Below are 20,490 nucleotides of genomic sequence, written 5' to 3' on the forward strand. Positions count from 1 at the left end.
TTTTCCCCCAAAGACTGCCGGAATGATGGACATATATAGGCAAGATAAAACTGACCTGAACAGGCGTATTTCCAATAGTGAACAGGTACCAAACATTTTCGGAAATTGAATTCAAACTGTTTGCTAACCGTTACACATGGAACACAAATATTCAAACATGTCAAAAGTGATCCGTAAGTCAAACAAAGCAACTGCTTGCAACTTTATTTAATAACTATTTAGAATAGTTCAATTAAATAAAGCCAAAAATTGAATAGATTTATTAAAACTTTGAATAGGATATAAATATAAATCTATTTGACAAACTTTAGGAAACCATTATTTGAATTTAGAATTAAATTAAATTCTCACAATTACAAATTTTAGGAAACCACTTAGGAACCCAAAATTTGAATTTAGAATTAAATTAAATTCCCACGATAATTTTTATTGAAAAAATTCAAAAGAATTTTATCAAAATAAAAATTAATGTTTGATCTAAAAACGACGTCAACTTCCCATTCACTCATAAATGGTTTTGACGTTCCGTCTTCACCGTGTGACTTGCCACGCGGCAAGGAACACGTCACCTCTTCGGACCCACCCCAAAACACGTTTGAGGCCCACTCAACTTGGACTCAAAAATATGCCTATAATAAACCATTTTTCCAACATAAAATACCGTTACTTTTTTTTAATAAATAAGCAAACTTTGAAGATGTAACTTGCAGGTTTTTCCATCATCCAAAACCATATCAAATCGAATGAAATATATACTTTAAGAGTTAATAATATAATTAACCTAAAAAAATTTTAAAAAAGATATTACATTTAATAAAAATAAGTGAAAATGATTATATTAAAATGGAGATGCAAGTGAAGGCAAATGAAAGTTGTGTTACATGTCATAGTATTTATTTATACCATGTACAATCGAACTTGTACTGTCATATCAATATAATTGTCATTAAATTAAAATAGGTAAAAGACAAAATCTAAATATAATATATAATAATAAAACATCGAGCAACACATTATAAGTCTTGATGGACAAAACATCACTTTGTGTGGACCAATCAAAAACATGTCTTTACGTTTTTTGAGCTGAACATGTCTTTACGTTTGTAAATTGAAAAACTCCTAAGTATTAATGTGTCTTTAACATTTTAAGGGGATTGAATTGGAGGAAAAAGGAGTCTATGAGGTCCCCTAACCAGTAGGACAGGAGGAGGAGAGGTAAGAAAGAAAGGGGGAGATTGGGGGGTTCACGTGAAGTGGATCGTGAATACAATAAGGCAAAGACCTACGTGTCATCCATCAGCTAGTGTGTGATTGGTTCATTCACTTTTTGCTCTTAGCTCAGAGTTGTGCGCACCTGGACATCATTCCACTGAGATGATGAATCAGGAAAGGCCTTAGACGTGTGACCACAAACCACATAAGCCAAATTTACAACCTGGAAAAGAAAATGAAGCAAAAATGACTCTGCTCCAAAGTGTATACCACGTCATGCAAAATAGTGCTAGATGATGGATATCAACAATCTCTCTCTTTATTTTGGAAAAATTATCAAAGATAAATGGTTAAATTACACTAATCACCTTTACGAGAGTTTCCATCTCCACACTAAATATTCTATTCATATACTTAGGCCTGGTTTGGGATACATGAAAAAAACCAAAAAATTATAAAGTTATTTAAAAAGTTAAAAAGTTATCACTATTCACCAAAAAAATATAAAAAAAAAAAAATTAATGTTACACTTAATTATTACAATTGGTGCCTTTTTTGGAAAAATTGTACAGGTGAGGTGCACAAACAACACGTTGTTGTTCGGTTCGTGGGGGCCCATCATAGGTCCCGTTTTGATAATCTGAACCGTTGTGTAGAAATCGTCGAGTACTATATGTCTGTAAAAAATCACATTTATCAGATATCGCTAACTATATGATCAAATCAGTTTTGTATAAAAAATGGATGGTGTTATAGTTAACGGTTGACAAAAAAACTAATACGATCAGATAGCTATCGATATCCGATCAACGTAATTTTTTTACAAGAATATAGTACTCGACGAGTTCTACACATTGAACGGTTCCGATTAGCAAAACAGGACCCGTGGTGGGCCCTCACGGGCCAAACAGTACCGTCCAATTCAAGCCCAAAAAGGAGGCAACCATTTCATATCTCCTACTCAACCCACTACTCTGCCCAGACTATACAGGCCGTACTGTCTACTTCACTAAAACTTCTCCTATACACTTATTTATACAATTTTTTAATACACATTTTTTTGTAGAAAGTCAAAAAGTTAACCCAAACATCCATCTTTTTTTCCTCAACTTTTTAGTCCAAAAAAACAAAAAGTATACTTATTTAAGACATTCCACACAACCCCTTAATAAAAACAAATTTATTACACTTTCGTCTTAAATAAATTATTATTTTATCTTTGTCATCTTCCTTTAGCACCTTAATTTTTCAAACTTGGATTCCTTATGCTCCAACATTGATGGCCAACAACTGTCGTTGCTAATCTTCTCCTTCGACCAACTAACCTTTCCTTAGCCCTCTTCAACTACAGTCACCCCTTCTTACATTTTCCCTTGACCACCCAAACCTCTTCTCCATCGTCCACAACCACCCTGACCCCTTCTTTGCCCTAGTTAGAGTTAGGAATAGAAATAGAGAGTGGGGAGTCACGGCAGAAAAGGGTTTACGACAAGGTTGGTTCGCATATGGGGGTTTGCGATGACTATTAGTTGGCAACAGTAGGTAGTTAGTGACGATGACAAGTTCACGATGGAGGTAGTTTGCAGCAATAGTTGCAAAAAGGGCTTTAGCGGCGGTGGGGTTCATGGTGGTTCATGGTGGCGACGGTAGGTAGTGGATAGGGTAAGGGTTAGTGTTAAGGTTAGGTTGAAGTTTGAAGAAAGTGATAATTCTTTCAATTATGAGATTTTCATTGAGCAAAATAGAGTTAGCTCTCCCAAAAATTAGGTTGGACACCCTATTATTTGGAACACTCCAATTGAAAATTTAAATATTTATTTATTTATTTGGAAAATCCAAATAATACATATTATAACCTTAAAAAAAAAAAAAAAAAAAAAAAAATCCTAGAAAGTCTACTTTCTACACCTCAAGTCTAATAGTTTTTTCGACTAGACACTTTGTGCTGAACAAATTATATATGTCCGTAAATAGGGGTGTAAAAAAGGCCTGCAGCCTGTGGGCAGCCCAAAGCCCACTCACGGCTTGAGGTGGGCCTGGCCCAGTTAGGCTCGGGCCCGAGCCCAGTCCAGGAACTTAGGCCTGGCCCTGGACCACCATTTTGAAGCCTTATCCGGCCCATGGGTTCGACTTGTGGCCCAATCCATCGACCCGATCAAGGCCCACTTAAGGCTAGGCCCACCCGAGGCCCAGTTTCACTTTTAGTGGAAAAGAATAAAATTTTTGTGGAAAAAATAGGAAAAAAAATGTTCAGGCCCCTCCAGGCTAAGCCCAAGCTCAAGTCCGAGGCCCGACCCTCTCAAGGTCTGAATATCCCTTGAGCCTCGACTTAGGCCAAATTTTCTGGCATGTGAGTCGGTCCGACCCGACTCAAATTTTGGCAAAAACCCACACAACTCGACATAGGCAGCCCGAACTTGGGCCTGGGTGGGCCAGGCCAAATTTACATCCCTATCCGTAAACTTAATTCCGAACCTATAACATTTTTTCAAATACTCAATGCCAAACAAATTAAATACGTTCGGATACTCAATTCTGAACAATAGAAAATTAGTTGCAGAATTTTCATTTGGATAGTTAGTGTCAAACAAATTATGTATGTATGGATACTTAATTTTTAACCTATGAAATTTTTTTGGATACTCTATTCTAAACAATAGAAAATTGGTTGCAGCATAGACAATTTGGTAGAAGTTAAAAAGTTAAATGTTCAAAAAAAATAGAGCCGAACATAGACAATTTGTTCAGATATTAAATATTGAATAATGACCATTATTTCAGAAACACACTGTCGAATATATGAATTTCTTTTAGAAACAAGTTTCTAAATAAACGTAATTTGTTTAGTACTGAATTTCTGAATTAATTCTGTAAACCAAACAATGAAAATGATAAATATCAAATGCAAACTTACTTTATCTATAGAAAATTGCTTGAAAACATCTTCTTTATTGTCTATTGTTGATTTCAATACGAGATAGAATGTAAGAATAATGGATTCAAGCAAATAGAGTTAGGCATTGTGGGGGGGTAAAAACATTGGCCCAAAGCCCAGACGTGTTAGCCCAAGGTCCAAAATTCAAGTCTAGCCCAACAACCCGAATCAAGAGAGGACCAAATCATTAATAGATCCGACAGAAGATGGGACAGCTTCATGTGACTAAAGCCTGAATAAAATCGCCTTTTAAAAAGAGATCTGCAAAATGTAGGAATGCCGTTAGATTGATCCACAATCGATGGTAAAGATCACAATCGTCAGAGATAGGTGCATAGGTTTGGCCCACATAAACGAAATGACCATCTGATGAACCTGACTGGACAGATAAGGCAATTGGCAGGTGGGCCCTTAGAAGCCTAACATAATCTAAGCCGAATACAGCAAGGTAATCCAACGGTAAAGGATCAAAGCAACCTGGCCACTTGCCCGACCAAAGTCTAGAATTAACCAGAGCCCTTAGATAAAGATGTCAATCCAATGATCAAGGCCAGGACAATAATGTTATAAAAGGAAAAATAAGGAGAAACAAGAGGTAACAAAGAGAAAATAGAAAATCTATCTCCATAAATAAATATTATATGGCCAATCATATTTCTAACTTGATCATTGGAGAGTTCTCCCAACCATATCTGGTCAGGAGCGATCACTGACCAATTGGTTTCTCTTTGCAGAGTAAAAAAAGGAATATCTCGTCTTGCATTCCCTGTGGAGAATTTTTCTACCTTCCACAATTGGCGCCGTCTATGGAAACAACGAAGATGAGTACCCATCCTTCTCTAGAAGAGATACCAGATGCTCATCGAAATGCATTGATCGAGAACATGACTAGCCTAAACTTCAGCCATGATTCCAAGGTGGCACCTGAAGACTCAAAAAAGCTAATTCCTCTACCAAATAATGACCAACAAATTCCACTCATAGATTGGCTGGTGGCACAAGTCGAAGCCCTCAAAGAAGAATTACGCTTGGCCCGAAGTAAACCTGACGCCCAAGTAAAGACTGCCAATAATCGAAAGAAGACCAGTCCTCACGGAACCGCCAGCTAAACAACTAGCAGCTACCCAGATCAAACGTAGAGAAAATGCCAGATCACCAGAATGGAGGATTCCCAAGATTATCAGAATGCTTGCTCGACGAACGAGGGGCGATCCTAAACCCGTTCGAAGAAAGCTCTTCACAGAAGAACTAGCTTCACCATTCTCTTGGGCAATAGAATGTGTCGATCTACGCAAGAGGTTTACCAGACCAAAATTCAACCTATACGATGGCAAGGGGATCCGACTAGCCACATTCAGCATTATACTCAACCCATGACATTATGGAGTAGTAATGGTCCAATCATGTGTCAAATGTTCTCCTCAATCTTAGGAGAAATGGCACTTCAATGGTACTATAAATTAGAAGCCTGATCAATCAATGATTGGAAATAGTTGCAGCAAGCGTTTGTCTCATGCTTTATCACCAACAGCCGACCACCAAAAGAAGTGGATATACTCCCTACAATGAAGAAAGATGATACACAGGGCCTATGAGAGTATGGCAGTAGATATTGGGCGACCTACAATGAGATTGATAACTGCAACGAATAGTTAGTAGTAGCCTCATTCAAATTCATATTGCAGCCCACAAGTAAGCTTCGACAGTCCTTAACAAAAAAGCCACCTACTGATGTGGGTAGTCTAATAAGACGAGTAGAACAACATTGCAAAATAGAAGACAACCTACGAAGGATTAAAGAGCCTAAACCTGTCCGGCTCCCGCCAAGAGTTCTAAGAAAGGACAAAAAGAAGTCTCTTGACATCAAAAGAAAGGAATCAAACGCCATCGCTGAACAACCAAAGCCAAGAAAAGAGGCTTTTCGAGCGATCACCACCACTTTCACCGAACTAATATACTGTCTGATGGCAAAGATCCAAAATGAGCCATACTTCTCTTGGCCTCCAAAGATGATTAAAGACCCATCTCTTCGAAATCGTAGGTTACGATGTTCCTACCACAAGGACTACGGGCATCTTACAGAAGATTGCAAGGCATTAAAGCAATTTCTGGAAGAGCTGGCTCAAAGCGGACATTTACGATCTTATATCAACCATTCCCCTAATTCAAAAGAGAAAGGAAAGAACAAAGACAGCGACGTGTAACCAATGGCAGTAATTAATATGATATATTCAATCTCTCAAAAATTACAGGCAATAAGGAGGTCTGCACATCAAGGAGAAGTAATGACTCTATCCGAAGTCCCTACCAAAAGAGTGTGTTGTTTCAAATCAAGGATCACATTTTTCGATGACAATCTGATATGTGTTCATCAGCCCCATAATGATGCTCTAGTTGTAGCCCTACAGATCGGGGGATTCGTAGTTAAAAGGATATTGACAGACCAGGGAAGTTCTTCGAAAATCATGTACTATGAGCTCTTCAAACAAATGGGGTTATCCCTTGAAGCCCTACTCCCGGTTGACTCACCACTCTATGGTTTCAATTCAAGCCAATTTTTTCCAATCGAAAAAATCTTTTTACCAGTAAAAGCCGAAGCAATAGTTCAACAAGTTAAATTTCAAGTAATAGATGTTCCTTCCCCATATAATGCCATAATGGGACGAACATCGCTCCACCAAATGGGGGGCAGTCCCATCCACATTCCACCAGGTTGTGTGCTTCCCAGAAGGGGACAGTATAAAGGAAATAAGGGGAGATCAGGCAGTGGCAAAACAATGCATGGTTGTGTCTACCACAAAACAAGTAATTCAAGAAGTTCAAACGCATGAGTCCGAGTCCGAAGAAGAGAAGGTCGGTACCTAACCTGGTGATAAAAGTGCCGAAGTACTTGAAAGAATACTTATTGACCCCACTGATGAGGAGAGGTTTTTCTTCGTAGGAAAAGGTCTCCCTTCAGAAGAAAATGAGCAATTGATCCACTTCTTATTTCGTTACAAGGACGTTTTTGCATGGACCCTATATGAAATTGAGGAAATCCACCCGAATGTAGTGTGCCACAAGCTCAACGTAAGTAGGGCTCGAAGTCGATGGTACCGCAGAGTAGAAGATCAGCACCACAGCATGCAGAAGTCGTGAAAGAGGAAGTCACGAAGTTACTCAAAGTTGACACCATTGGCGAAGTGAAATACCCGGAGTGGCTATCTAACACTGTTGTTATATAAAAGAAGAACAGGAAATGGAGAGTTTGTGTGGATTTCACCAATCTGAACAAGACTTGTACCAAAGACAGTATTTCTCTACCAAAAATTGACCAGTTAGTCGATGCAACGTCCAGGCATGAGAGGATGAGTTTCCTAGACACATACAGGGGCTACCATCAGATAGCTATGCATCCACACAACCAAGAAAAAAATGTCCTTCATCACTCTCCTAGGACTGTTCTGTTACAAGGTAATGCCATTCGGATTGAAAAATGCATAGGCTATATATCAACGATAAAGATATTCAGTAAACAGATCAATTGAAACCTTGAGGTCTGTATTGATGATTTGGTGGTCAAATCGCAGGGACACCAAGGATCACCCAGCCAATATCCAAGAAGCATTTGAGGTACTTCAAAAATACAGAATGAAGCTCAATGCAGCAAAATGTGCCTTTAGGGTTGGACTTGGAAAATTTCTCACCAAATCCAAACACTGTTCGATTTAGCTCCTCACACATCAGTAAAAGGGACCTAGACGCTCACTAAGATGGTAGCGACACTCAACAGATTCATCAGCTGTCACGCCCCAAACCTGCCCCTAAAAGTTTTGGGTATGACCTATTCAGAAACGGACACTTAACCTGTTATACATAACATATGGGGCCTGAGCGGAAGCATTATCAATATAAAAAAACATAAAACATCATCCATTGAGCTACCACTACCATGCCAGGACCGCACACATTGCATTAGGTACATAATACATAGAAATACACACCCGAACTTCGGTTACACACTTATACATTCATACTTAGACCCACAATTGGGCGTGTAACGAAAATATTAATGAAAGACAACCAAAGCATAAATCAATAACCTAACAACACTTTACAAAATGCACGGCTTCAGGTGGTGCCTGGACGCATCAAAGTTGACAAGAGAAAGACGAGCCTTAAAGTTTAGGACTAAACTCCCGGTTGATTACCTACAGAAATAGACAGACAAAATACAGAATGAGCGAACTCAGTGAATAATAGTACATAAATAATGTAATGTTTAACCTGAATAATAAAACATATAACTGCAGATACATATGATTAACTACATTTCGTAATTATTTCCAAAACAGCCATGGGTCTAGTTTCCGTAACAGAGTGGCTTTAAGCCCAGCATATACAGAACAGCCATAGGCCTACAGATGCAGAACGACCATGGGTCCAGAAATATCAGAACGGCCATCGGCCCAGAAATAACAGAACGGCCATCGGCCCAGAAATAATGGAACGGCCATCGACTCAGAAATAACAGAACGGCCATCGGCCCAGAAATAACAGAACGACCATCGGTCCAGAAATATCGGAACGGCCATCGGTCCAGAAATAACAGAACAGCCATCGGTCCAGAAATAACAGAACGGACATCGGCCCAGAAATAACAGAACGGCCATCCGCCCAGAAATATCAGAACGGCCATCGGCCCAGAAATAACAGATGTATGGACTCAAGAGGTGGCTCGTACGGATTCTAGAGGTGGCTCCCACCAAGGTGTAGCACTTAGTTCCGTACAGCACTTTGTTCCATACCAGAAAACATCAGAACATATTAACTTCAGAATCATACAGAAAGTACACACATTCTTTCCATTAATCACCTGAATAAACATAGATAATATAAGTTTAACAAAACGTTGCCGATAATTGTTAGCAAAAGGTAAACATATTTTACAGCTTGAACGCTTTCAGAAATACGTAGATACCACAATTCCATAATGCATATACATCCCATTTGCTCATCATGTTTCAATGCCACTAACTAGCAGTTAACAGAATGGTAACATTAATTATCAATAGCAAACAAAACATATGGTACAATGTTGCGCTTAGATTTCCTCATGGTTCTTTGTAAGTAGACATACTTGTTTCATAATTAACAAAACCTTAACATTAACAATAATCCGAAGGTAAATGTACCATTACATCAACAGACCAGAACAATTCATATCATAACATGAATTACATAACAATGTCGTTGATACGCAATTCTTTTCTATTAACCAACTTCACAGTGTTAATAGTTTGTATGCAATTCTTATACAGAATCATAGGTAATTCTTAGGATGGTACATTGACAATAATCATTAACCATAACCCAAAATACGGAGTAGGTTCAGAGTCATACCGATGTGTGCTAACTCTTTCAATGTTCACATCAATTCCCAATCAACACACATGTTAACATATTAGCTCACAGAGAATAGAATGTTGTTAACAGTTTTCTTAACCGTAGACCATGTACATTTGTAGTACTATTACTCACAGTGATCGGCTCCCGGTAGTAATGGGATGATGTCCTCGTCTCGACCTACAAGTACATTGCACAACACATTATATGAGATTATACTCGATCCGTTACTTATTCTCTTTGATCATTCAATCAATTAGCCATGGTGGTACCAAGCTCATTATTCTTTAATAAGTTATAATTCATGTCTCAGAAAACAGGAGAAGTCGATGGGAAATGGTTTAGGTGAAGAAATGGTACAAAACTGGTTGACTGAAAGTGAACAGTCGTCACTAATTTGGGCATAACTATTTCTGTATTTATAATTTGGGTGTGAGACCACCACCATTAGAAACTAAACTTTCGAGGCTTGGTTTTAGGCTCAAGAATCACTCAAAACGGAGTCCGGATGCAAAAGATATGCTTGTTCAAAGTTGGCTGGACAGAGCTGTCTCCGCACGTGCGGGGGAACAGTGCCGCACGTGCGGCCTGGACAGTTTGCAGTCCGAAAATGGCTGAAAAATTGGGGTTTCTCATCTCCAAAATCAAACCTTAATTACATGTAAATCAAAGCCCAAAACCCTTTAATATAAGATAAATTTCACATTCTTAGCTTCCATTCGAATTCATAACTCCAAAATACAACTCAATTCCCAATCACAAGAACAAGATTACAAATTAAAACACAAAAGCATAAGGTAACCATGATTTGGGGTTTAAAACTCATTCCCATGGTGAATCCTCTCTAGCCTCTTTAAGAGCCATAAAATCCTTACAAGAAGTTAAGTTGTAACATAAATTCATGCTATGTATAAAGATTCATCATCTTCTTGCTTGAACAAACCAAACCCTTACATACAATTATAGATAACCCAAGAACTCATTATTTAGCTTGTGATCTTCAAGTGTTGAAAGGGAGAGTCTTACCTTAAGCCCTTATCATCACTTGTTCTTGCATAATCATGATGTATTCAAGCCAATTCTTTGATGTCTTCTTCCATTTCTACTCTTTCTTCCTTCTTCTCTTTGAGTTCTCTCCAAAACTCTCTCCCTTCTCTTTCTCACGTGTCTCCCCCCCTTTTCTCTAGATATTTTTAGGCTCAAAATGTTGAGTTCCTCATCATATATCTAAATAAACACACACACAAGGCTTAGCACAATAAGGAGAGCCAAACGTGGCCTTACGAATCGCGCAAAATCAAATTTCAATTAAAATTCCCAGGTGACTCTAAAAATTGTGCTGATCATAAATATGTCCCCTGTTCTGGTTTCTGAAGTCTCTAGGGTCTTCAATTTGCAGTACAAAGTTAACCACCCAAACATGCATTAACGAATCAGACAAATTAGATTTCCAATTAATTTTCCCCAATAGTTCTAAAAATTCCCATTAACATACTCAAGTACTCAATTTTAATTTCTGAACCCATAAAGGTCGGTAATTTAAATTTTAAGTTCGTAACTCAACAGATAATGCTTCAATTCTAATAGCTATAATTAAATTAAAACACATCCTCTCATAGGTAAATAAAGATGATTTCTTATACGCATTTTGGGGTCATTACATCAGCCGATCATCAGACCAGTGCCAACCATTCTTCCAATTAACAAAGAAGAAATCTCAGTTTGAGTGGACCCTAGAGTGCAATCTCACACTACAAGAATTGAAAGCCTATCTGGCCAAACCACCTTTGTTCACAAGCCCTGAGGTAGGGGAAATGCTATATGTATACCTAGTTGTATCTGACTATGCTGTAAGTTTGGCACTCATCAGGGAATCATCGAATGGGCAATCACCGGTCTACATAAGAAAAACATTGCTCGATGCAGAAACCAAGTATTTACCCTTAGAAAAACTCCTTTTGGCGTTTGTCGTGATATCTAGGAAATTACAACGTTATTTCTTAACCCATCACATCATTGTTTATTTCGAACATCCACTTAAACAGGTCCTTTACAAGCCAAATTCATCAGGAAGAATTTCCAATGAGTTGTCGAACTCGGGCAATACGACCTCCACTTAAAACCGCGAACTGCAATCAAAGGACAAGTTCTAGCAGATTTTGTGGCAAAACTCTCCCCAAAAGAAGGAACCAGGAAGGGGGACGGGGTCGCGTCAGAAAAATCATGGACCATGCACTACAATGGGGCCTTAAACAATAAAGGAACAGGAATAGGGTTTGTGCTAACCACGTCCGATAAAGAGGCAATAGAATTTTCTACTCGGCTACCAACAATGAGTGTGAATATGAGGCTCTCATTAATGGAGTCACCACCGTAAAGTTGCTAAGGTCGGACTTTATCAGCGTTCAATGCGATTCACAGTTGGTCACAAAGTAGATAAATGAGGAATATGTAGCACGCAATGAAAGAATGATGAAATATTTGGCTGTTGCCAAAAATATAACGGAGCAGTTTTCTTCGTTCGAGATTCAACAAATAGGACGGGATCAAAATAGTCATGCGGACACATTGGATAGCCTAGCCTCGGCAATTGATCAAACGAATAGCTGAACAATCAAGGTCGGAACCATCATCTCCTTCAGCATTGCAGAAGAGAGAACTATATGGCACATCTAGCAGACTGAAAATTGGATGACCCTACTCATCTGCTCTCTGTCCAAAGAAATACTACCAGCCGACAAAAGGGAAGCACATCGGATTAGGCTCCAGACTACGCATTTTTAGATGAATGGCTCGAACCAGCTGTTCAAAAAATCATAATATGGCCTCTACCTCTGGTGCAAGCACCCAAATAAGGTAGCAACCATTTTGGAAGACATTTATGAAGGATCATGTGGAGCCTACGCTGGATGCAGCTCTTTGGCACATTGGGCCCTTACCCCAAGGGTATTAGTGGCCCTATATACAGAAAGATGCCCAACAATTTGTGTAGCGATGCTCAACATGCCAGAGATATGCGCCAATCGTGCTACAACCATCTGAGGAACTCGACCCAGTTGCAAGTCCTTAGCCATTTGCACAATAGAGGTTAGATTTGGTCGGACCAATGCCTAAGGCCCCTGGAAATTTAAAGTGGTTAGTTGTAGCCACAAATTATTTCACAAAATGGATAGAGGCTGAACCACTAGCCAATATAAGAGATGTGGATATCAGTCAATTTCTTTGGCGCAACATAATTACTAGGTTCAGTATTCCAAGAGCATTCATATCTGACAACGGCATGCAATTTGACAGTAGATTATACAGAGAGTTGTGTGACCAATATGGAATCAAAGCTTACTACTCTACACCGGCTTATCCTCAAAGCAATTGGCAAGTAGAAGCTTCGAACAAAACTATCTTAAACGGGATCAAGAAGTGATTGGAAGCATCTAAGGAGAGGTGGGCCAAACAACTCCCGATGGTGCTCTACACATACCAAACTACTCTTCGAAGTGCAACTAAAGAGACACTGTTCTCCCTCGCATTCGGAATGGAGGCTGTCATTCTATTGGAAATTGATTTTCAGACAGGAAGAGCTGACGGTAGAAAACGGTACAAACAAAAATATGATTTTGATGGATCTTGATCTAACCGAAGAAAGACGCGAGAAGGCATCACTTCTACTGTCAAGATACCAACAAGAAATAACTCGATTCTATAACAAGTGTGTAAAATATCGGCGGTATACAATCGGCAAACTAGTCCTAAAAAAGGTTCTCTTGAGTGACCGCAAGACTGTCGAAGGGAAACTAGCTCCGAATTGGGACAGACCATATCAAGTCACGGATCTGGCAGGGGAAAGGGACATATGAAATCGCTGACCAATGGGGAAACGTTCTCCTGAGGCCTTGAAATGCAATGCATTTGAAGAAGTATTATCATTAACCTTGTAGCTATTATCTAATAATGCTCAGACATAGAGCATAATGAATAAACACAAGGCTGCGTTACTTATTTAGAAAGTTATTATTGTTTCATTAGCTACCAAAAACTTTACAACTAGTGCGAACAGCATTTTACAATAAGTCAAGTAGTTGATCAACAAAAAACAAAAAAAAAAACAAAAAAAAAACAAAAAAAAAAAACAAACAAATAGACAAACAAATAAACAAACAGTGAAAGCAACTAAAGACTAGCTAAGGTTTCACAAACTATCCAACTCGGCCGGAATGAGGATGTCAAGGTTCGACAGGGGTACTTGGGAGTATGATGCAAATGATTCAGCTACTCCCATTTTCTTCATCGTCGCCCTCCATCCCTTTCTGAAGAAAAAGTTCTCTAGTTTGTTCATTTGATCAAGATAGGTGGCGTTCACTTCATTCCACATAGCCTTGGTGTTTGCCTTCAACTCTACCTCTCACTCACTCTTCATTGCTTCCATAGCCGCTTTTAGTGACTTATGATCCGACCTCAGCTTATCAAGTTGATGAGTTACAACCTCAAAGTTCTCTTCATTCGATAGTAGACCGGACTCTGTCGCCACAACCCTACTATCGACTCGTGCCATATCTTCTTAAAAGTAATCTTTTTCGGCTACCATCTGTTTCCTCTCTTCGGCCATCTTTCTTCTCTTTTCTTCAATTTGTCATCTCTATTCATCCTGCCGATCTCTTTCTAGTCAACATGACCCCTGCCTTCATAAATTAATTAACCACCTGCATCACAAAAGATTGATTATCATATCACCACAACAACTATAGCTAAAATCAAGAGGAAACTAGTTTACCATTACTAAATTTTGGATTCCACGACCTAGAATTTGCAGGTTAGACTACCCCTCCAATCTACACATGTCTTCCGAAATTCGCATACCCCATGCCATGGCTAAGGCCATCCTAGGGTCTACAAACACAGAATCTCTTGTGTTCAGCGATCGATCTCCTATCATCGGTTGGAATATACACTTAATCAGCCCCTCCCTAGCATCCTCTATACACTTTTTACTTAACTGGATGCGTCGGCGACTTGACGACAGTGCTTCCTCTAGTGGACGGTATGCCGATCTGCGTCAGCCTTACGTGCCAACTTTCCGATGGGTTATCTGTGCAGCTTCCGATTGCCTTGTTAGGCGATGTCTCCCTATCATTTCTAGTGTCGAAGACTCTGATGACTCTGTCGGCAATCGCCTTCTCCTTCTTCGTTCACTACTTCCAATAGGAGAGATAACAACAAAACTTCCTTCTGAGGCTCTTCGGGTGCCTCTGCAGCAAGGCTGGTGTAGCTGGTTTTTCGCGCTCCTTGGAAGTGTTTAGTCTCCCCAGATGTGATTTCCCTACAGTTCGAACTCCCATGGTTCTGAATCTAGTTTCACAAGTACAATATGAAACAGAAAAATGAATAAGAGTCCAAATCCGACAAATCCTAGAAAATCCATTAATCATCAGAGATGTCAAAAATGGACTACATTGCCAGATTTTAGAGTTACCACCTAAATATTTTTGAAAAATTTAAGAAACCTATGACTCTTGCCAAAGGCCACTTGTCTGTCATAACCAAAGTGTCTTGGCTCAAGAACTTAGGTATGAGAGGGAAAGGTCATGAATTGAGCACCCCACTCACCTGATCAAAGATCGGCCTCTACTAAATCATGATGTGAATTTTATGGACATTACATGCTCATATTCTGATTATTAATATACTAACATTACTATGTGAAGTAAACAAGTATAGACCACGTCACTTACTTTGGATTGCTTTGATTTCATGCTTTTGTGAAAAGAGTTTTGAGTAAGCACAACTCAAAAAGGAAAAATGAGCTCATATGTACAATAATCAAAGTCATTCCAATCTAAAAACATAGCCTCCATCCACAGGCATTCATGGAGATATTTCAAGTAAGCGAATAGCTTCATGGTAATATGCTCAACATGGCACAAATACACATGCGATATGCTAAAGCAAAAATACTCACCTAGTACTCAAACGAGGCAAGCCAAGGAAAATAAGATAGTTAGAAAGATGCATGATCCTAAAGAAATACAAAATGGCTAATGCAACACATACACATATGCAACTACTTGATTCGGCTATGAACATGTCATATGAATCCACTCAAAGAATGCAGTAACGCACGTATTCAAGTAAGAATTAATCAATGATATCAATTGTGATGACCCGAACCCTAATGCATGCAAAAAATGGATACAAATCATGGTAATGATAAAAGAAAATATGATGCTATACAATTATGGTAACCATGTAAATAAAAGAGAGAAAGAAATGGAGATTAGAAAACATACATCACATATTACAAATTTGCCCTCTTACAAGAGGGTCCGAATGTCCTAATTAACTAATTATTACAAACACAAATGAATGAACTAATTAATTAATTACTAACTAATTATTAAAAAATACAAATCTCAAATCTACTAATTAAAAGGACTTGAATGAGAGGTGGGGAATCGCATGTGCACAAGCGAGAACATCCTTCGGAAACTTCTCTGTTTGCTGCCAGAAGTTACCCTGTTCACAGTCAGAAATTAGTTCTGTTTTGGCCTCAAGATCTGCTCTGTTTTGCTAGAAAATCACCACTGCCGTACAATATGCTCGGCCAACCGGCCGGCCTACCTGATCAAATGGTCAGCCATACAGAATAATGGCCGGCTGGCCATTGTTTCTAAGGAAAACCCTGCTGCAACAGAACTAGAACAGAGCAAGACAGAGTGTTTCCAAAAGATGTTCATCATTTCTGCTCCCTCCTGTCATGAAGATTTTCAAGGAGGGAATAGGTTTGCTTCCCAAATCATCAACCATTGCAAGTTTGTTGTATGATGATCTTAAAAGCAATAGGAGAAGACTTAGCTAAACACACACACACACAAAAAAAAAAGGCTATTCTCCTTACCTCTTTCCTATCATGAATTTATTCAAGGAAGAGGTAGACATGCTTCACAAATCATCAAAAATCACAAGATAGTATGTGATGATCATAAAGCAACTACAATGAAAAATAATAACTCAAAAATTGTTGTCAACTCCTCTCCCCACTCATGGAATAAGGATGAAACATCCATTTTCATGCTTCAAAGTGGAACTAGGAGAGAGTTTTCAGCACTTCTCGATAAAGAGCTCTCTAGGAGCAATAAAGCAAGTAAGAGAAAAAATCAAGAAGCAAGCTATCTATCAAAGCTTAAACACACAACTCGCCAAAGTTCTTGACAACTCCTCTTTTATTCATGGAATAAGGATGAGACATCCATTTCCATGTTTCAAAAATGATCGATAATAGAGTTTTTTAACACTTTGAACACGGAAGCTACTACCTAGCTTCAAGGTAGACAACAATAATACAAAAGTAAGAAATTTATCACTGGGTAATCAAACTTGTGGCAGGGTGGCTAAGCCTAAGCTCCAATCCTCCCATGACCACAAGGTTCCAAGACAAATAAGGAAAGTTATAACAAAGTAAAACGATCAACTCAAACGAATTGGCCTCTATGTCCTAAACACTCCAAATCCATGAGGACTTACAACAACATAACTATAGTCTTCAATGCATAAATTAACACATTAAATAGCACCCAAAACAACATATAAATAGTGCTGAAAATCAGTTTTATGATGTGGAGAAAGTGAGCAAAAATGAATGAAAGTCAAGAGGTTTCATCTAGCAAATAAACCTAAGGAAGAGTGGCTAACCCCTCCACTTTTTGTAAATTTAAATCACATATTTCAGGTCCAAAATACTCTGAAAACAGTATATAAAGACAAGAAAAAGAAAGAAAAAAGATGGTGAAAAAAGGTTCGAAGTTCACCTCTTGAAAGAGATGAGGATCTTCTTAGTTCACAAACCTCAATCTAAACACTCTCAAGTATCTGAAATTATGTTCAAAACTTCAGCAAAAAGGTTCAAGTTTAAGCTTATATAGTGTATCTATTGTGTATCTATATTCAAGAGGGTAGGAAAGTGTGTTAGACAAGCTTTAGGCTTTTGGCAATTTTTTCTAACCCCAAACCATGAGGGGGGTGCTGTATTTATAAAATATCAACTTCTCACGTCAAAAATATCTTCAAAAGAGACAGCTGGTCCGAATCCCGTTCATGGGAGCAGCCTGCTGCTACAAAATATCTATTTTCGCTAAACTTAGCTGGCCGACTGTGAGGATGTACGGCCAGCCCAATCAAAATGGCCCGTCGGCCATCTGTCAGCCAGCTGCTCTCTGAGTGGTCAGGCTAAAAAAAAAAAAGGTTTTAGTCAAAATGTTGTGCAAGGTTTAGGTTTTAAAGCTTGAAACCAAATTCTTTTGTTGAAGATTCGAACGATTGCACAGCATAACATTTCATCATTGAGTGTTCAAAGTGAAACGCCTAAGTCTTAGGGGTGATCAAAATGGGGTGTCTATAGTTGCCTCTCTTTTACAGAGTTCGAAGTCGTGAAATGAAGCGAGTGAATGTCAAAGCCCAAAGACGACCCTTTTGATGAGGCCGTAAGACTTGGGCAAACAAGCAAAATGGAGATGCAGTTGGTTGAACTCGAAAGTTGCCTACGTATCCCTTTGCAAGGAATCAAACTAGCATAGTTTAGGGGGCAGGATGCAAATAACATGCTCAAAAATACAATTAGAAATTGGACTTACAAGCTTCGCAAAGTCAATTATTTTTTAAAATTCATGATCGTGCAATGAAATGCAATAAGTAATAAACAAGATGACAGTATATGCAACAAGCTTCTAGCTTAATCAAAATAGGTCCAACTGTGTCTCACACGAAAAAGAGTAAGCAAACGTCAATTCCAAACACATTTCATATGAAATGAAGAAAGACGGTATAACCAACAGGCGTATCTAACCGTATCTCATACATAGAGTGAGAAGGTTTTAACCGAATTAAAAATAATATCCTAACGCTTTCACGAGAAATGAGGGAAAGGTGGGGAAACTAACAGGCATATCTAACCATATCTCATATGAAGAGAGGGAAGGCTTTAATCAGGTAAATTTCACATCCCGGCATGTTTCACCCTAAGAGGGTGCAAAGATAGTAGAACCAATAGCCGTACCTAACCGTATCTCATATGAAGAGGGGAAAGGTTTAAGGCAAACTACGTCTCACGTAAAGAGAGTGAAAGATGCGAGCCAAACTACGTTTCACGTAGAGAGGGTGAAAGATACAAGCCAAACTACGTCTCACATAGAGAGGGTGAAAAGATACAAGCCAAACTACGTTTCACTTAGAGAGGGGGAAAGATACAAAGCAAATTACGTTTCACATAGAGAGGGTGAAAGATGCAAGCCAAATTACGTTTCACGCAGAGAGGGTGAAAGATGCTAGCCAAACTACGTTTCACACAGAGAGGGTGAAAGATGCAAACCAAACTACGTTTCATGTAGAAAGGGTGAAAGATACAAGCCAAACTACGCTTCGCGTAGAAAAGGTGCAAGAAGATACAAGCCAAACTACGCTTCGCGTAAAGAGGGTGAAAGATGCAAACCAAACTATGTTTCACGCAAAAAGGGTGATAGGTGCAAGCCAAAGTATGTTTCACACAAAGAGGGTGAAAGATGCAAGCCCAACTACATTTCACGTAGAGAGGGTGAAAGATGCAAGCCAAACTACGCTTCGTGTAGAAAGGGTGAAAGAAGATACAAGCCAAACTACGCTTCACGTGGAGAGGGTGAAAGATGCAAACCAGACTATGTTTCACGCGGAAAGGGTGATAGGTGCAAGACAAACTACGTTTCATGCAGAGGGGGTGAAAGATACAAGCCAAACTATGTTTCACGTAGAGAGGGTGAAAGATGCAAGCCAAAATACGCTTTGCGTAGAAATGGTGAATCCAATAAGATGAATAGGTACGATGCATATGAATGCAAGATAAATGTTGTAATTGAAGCGAAATATGATGCGATGCATGTTCCATGCAACATAATAGAAAAGATAAACAAAAAGCAGTGGTTTTGAAAACACCTTATAGGAGGAAGCGGAAGCGAACTGCCTTGTACGATCAGGGATCTACTTCCTCTTTTTTCATTTTTCAAACTTCCACCTTCAATTCATAGTCAAAGGTCCTTAGAGAGGGTAAAACCTACTTCAGCTCGAGGTTGAGGCACATTCATGCTTGGAGAAATGGCGAGACCTATAATGGAATTTCGGAATTGTCTGAAGTTGAAACAAACCCAAATACTTCAATTTTCCATTTTTTAAGATGGATACAAGATCAACCATGCCCCAAATTAGGCAAAATTCCATCAAAACTCCTCAAAACACTTTGGAATAGCCAGCCGGCCAAAAAAAGGGCCGGCCGTACAATATATTGGCCGATCGGCCAATTATATTGACGTCGGGAGCAGAATCAAGTTTTCACACCTGTGGCTCATTAAAACTCAATTTTGGCTCATTCTTTCTCACACACACCATCTAAAAACCCTATTTCTCTTTCTCTCTCTAGGTGCTATCTCTCTCTCTAGAATTTTACTTTACTCGCTTTACCCAACGATCCACGCAAACTTTTTTCTCAAAACCCATTTGGCCCTCTACATTTTGAATTGATTAGATTTTGATTTGGTCGAGTTTTTAGGTTTCTCATTGTTTTTGACTTGTTCTTTACAGGTTCTCTTGGTTTTTGTGTACTCACTCTCGAGTTTTCACTTTTTCCCCTCATTTCCTCTCTTCTAGGGTTTGGTTTTCCGTTTTTCTCCTATTTCTCTCATTTTTCTTGTTTTTCTCTCATCACCCATTATATTTTCGTGGCTGATAATATTCCACATGATGGTGCCCCTCCTCAGGTACCTATTCCTCTTCTCACTGCGGGTGTAGAGGACCCGATGCTAGAAGAGGCAGACGGGGTGGCCGGGGATATTGTTACAGACATTGTTACGGAGGAAATTTATTCGCCTAAGCCTAAGCCTGAGTTACCACTGCTGAGGGTGAGGCCATTCGACCTTGCTACTTACCACTCACGTACACACGTGATG

Source organism: Camellia sinensis, chromosome 10 (assembly GCF_055761805.1).
Source record: "Camellia sinensis isolate YWXY chromosome 10, ASM5576180v1, whole genome shotgun sequence".
Lineage (NCBI taxonomy): Eukaryota > Viridiplantae > Streptophyta > Magnoliopsida > Ericales > Theaceae > Camellia > Camellia sinensis.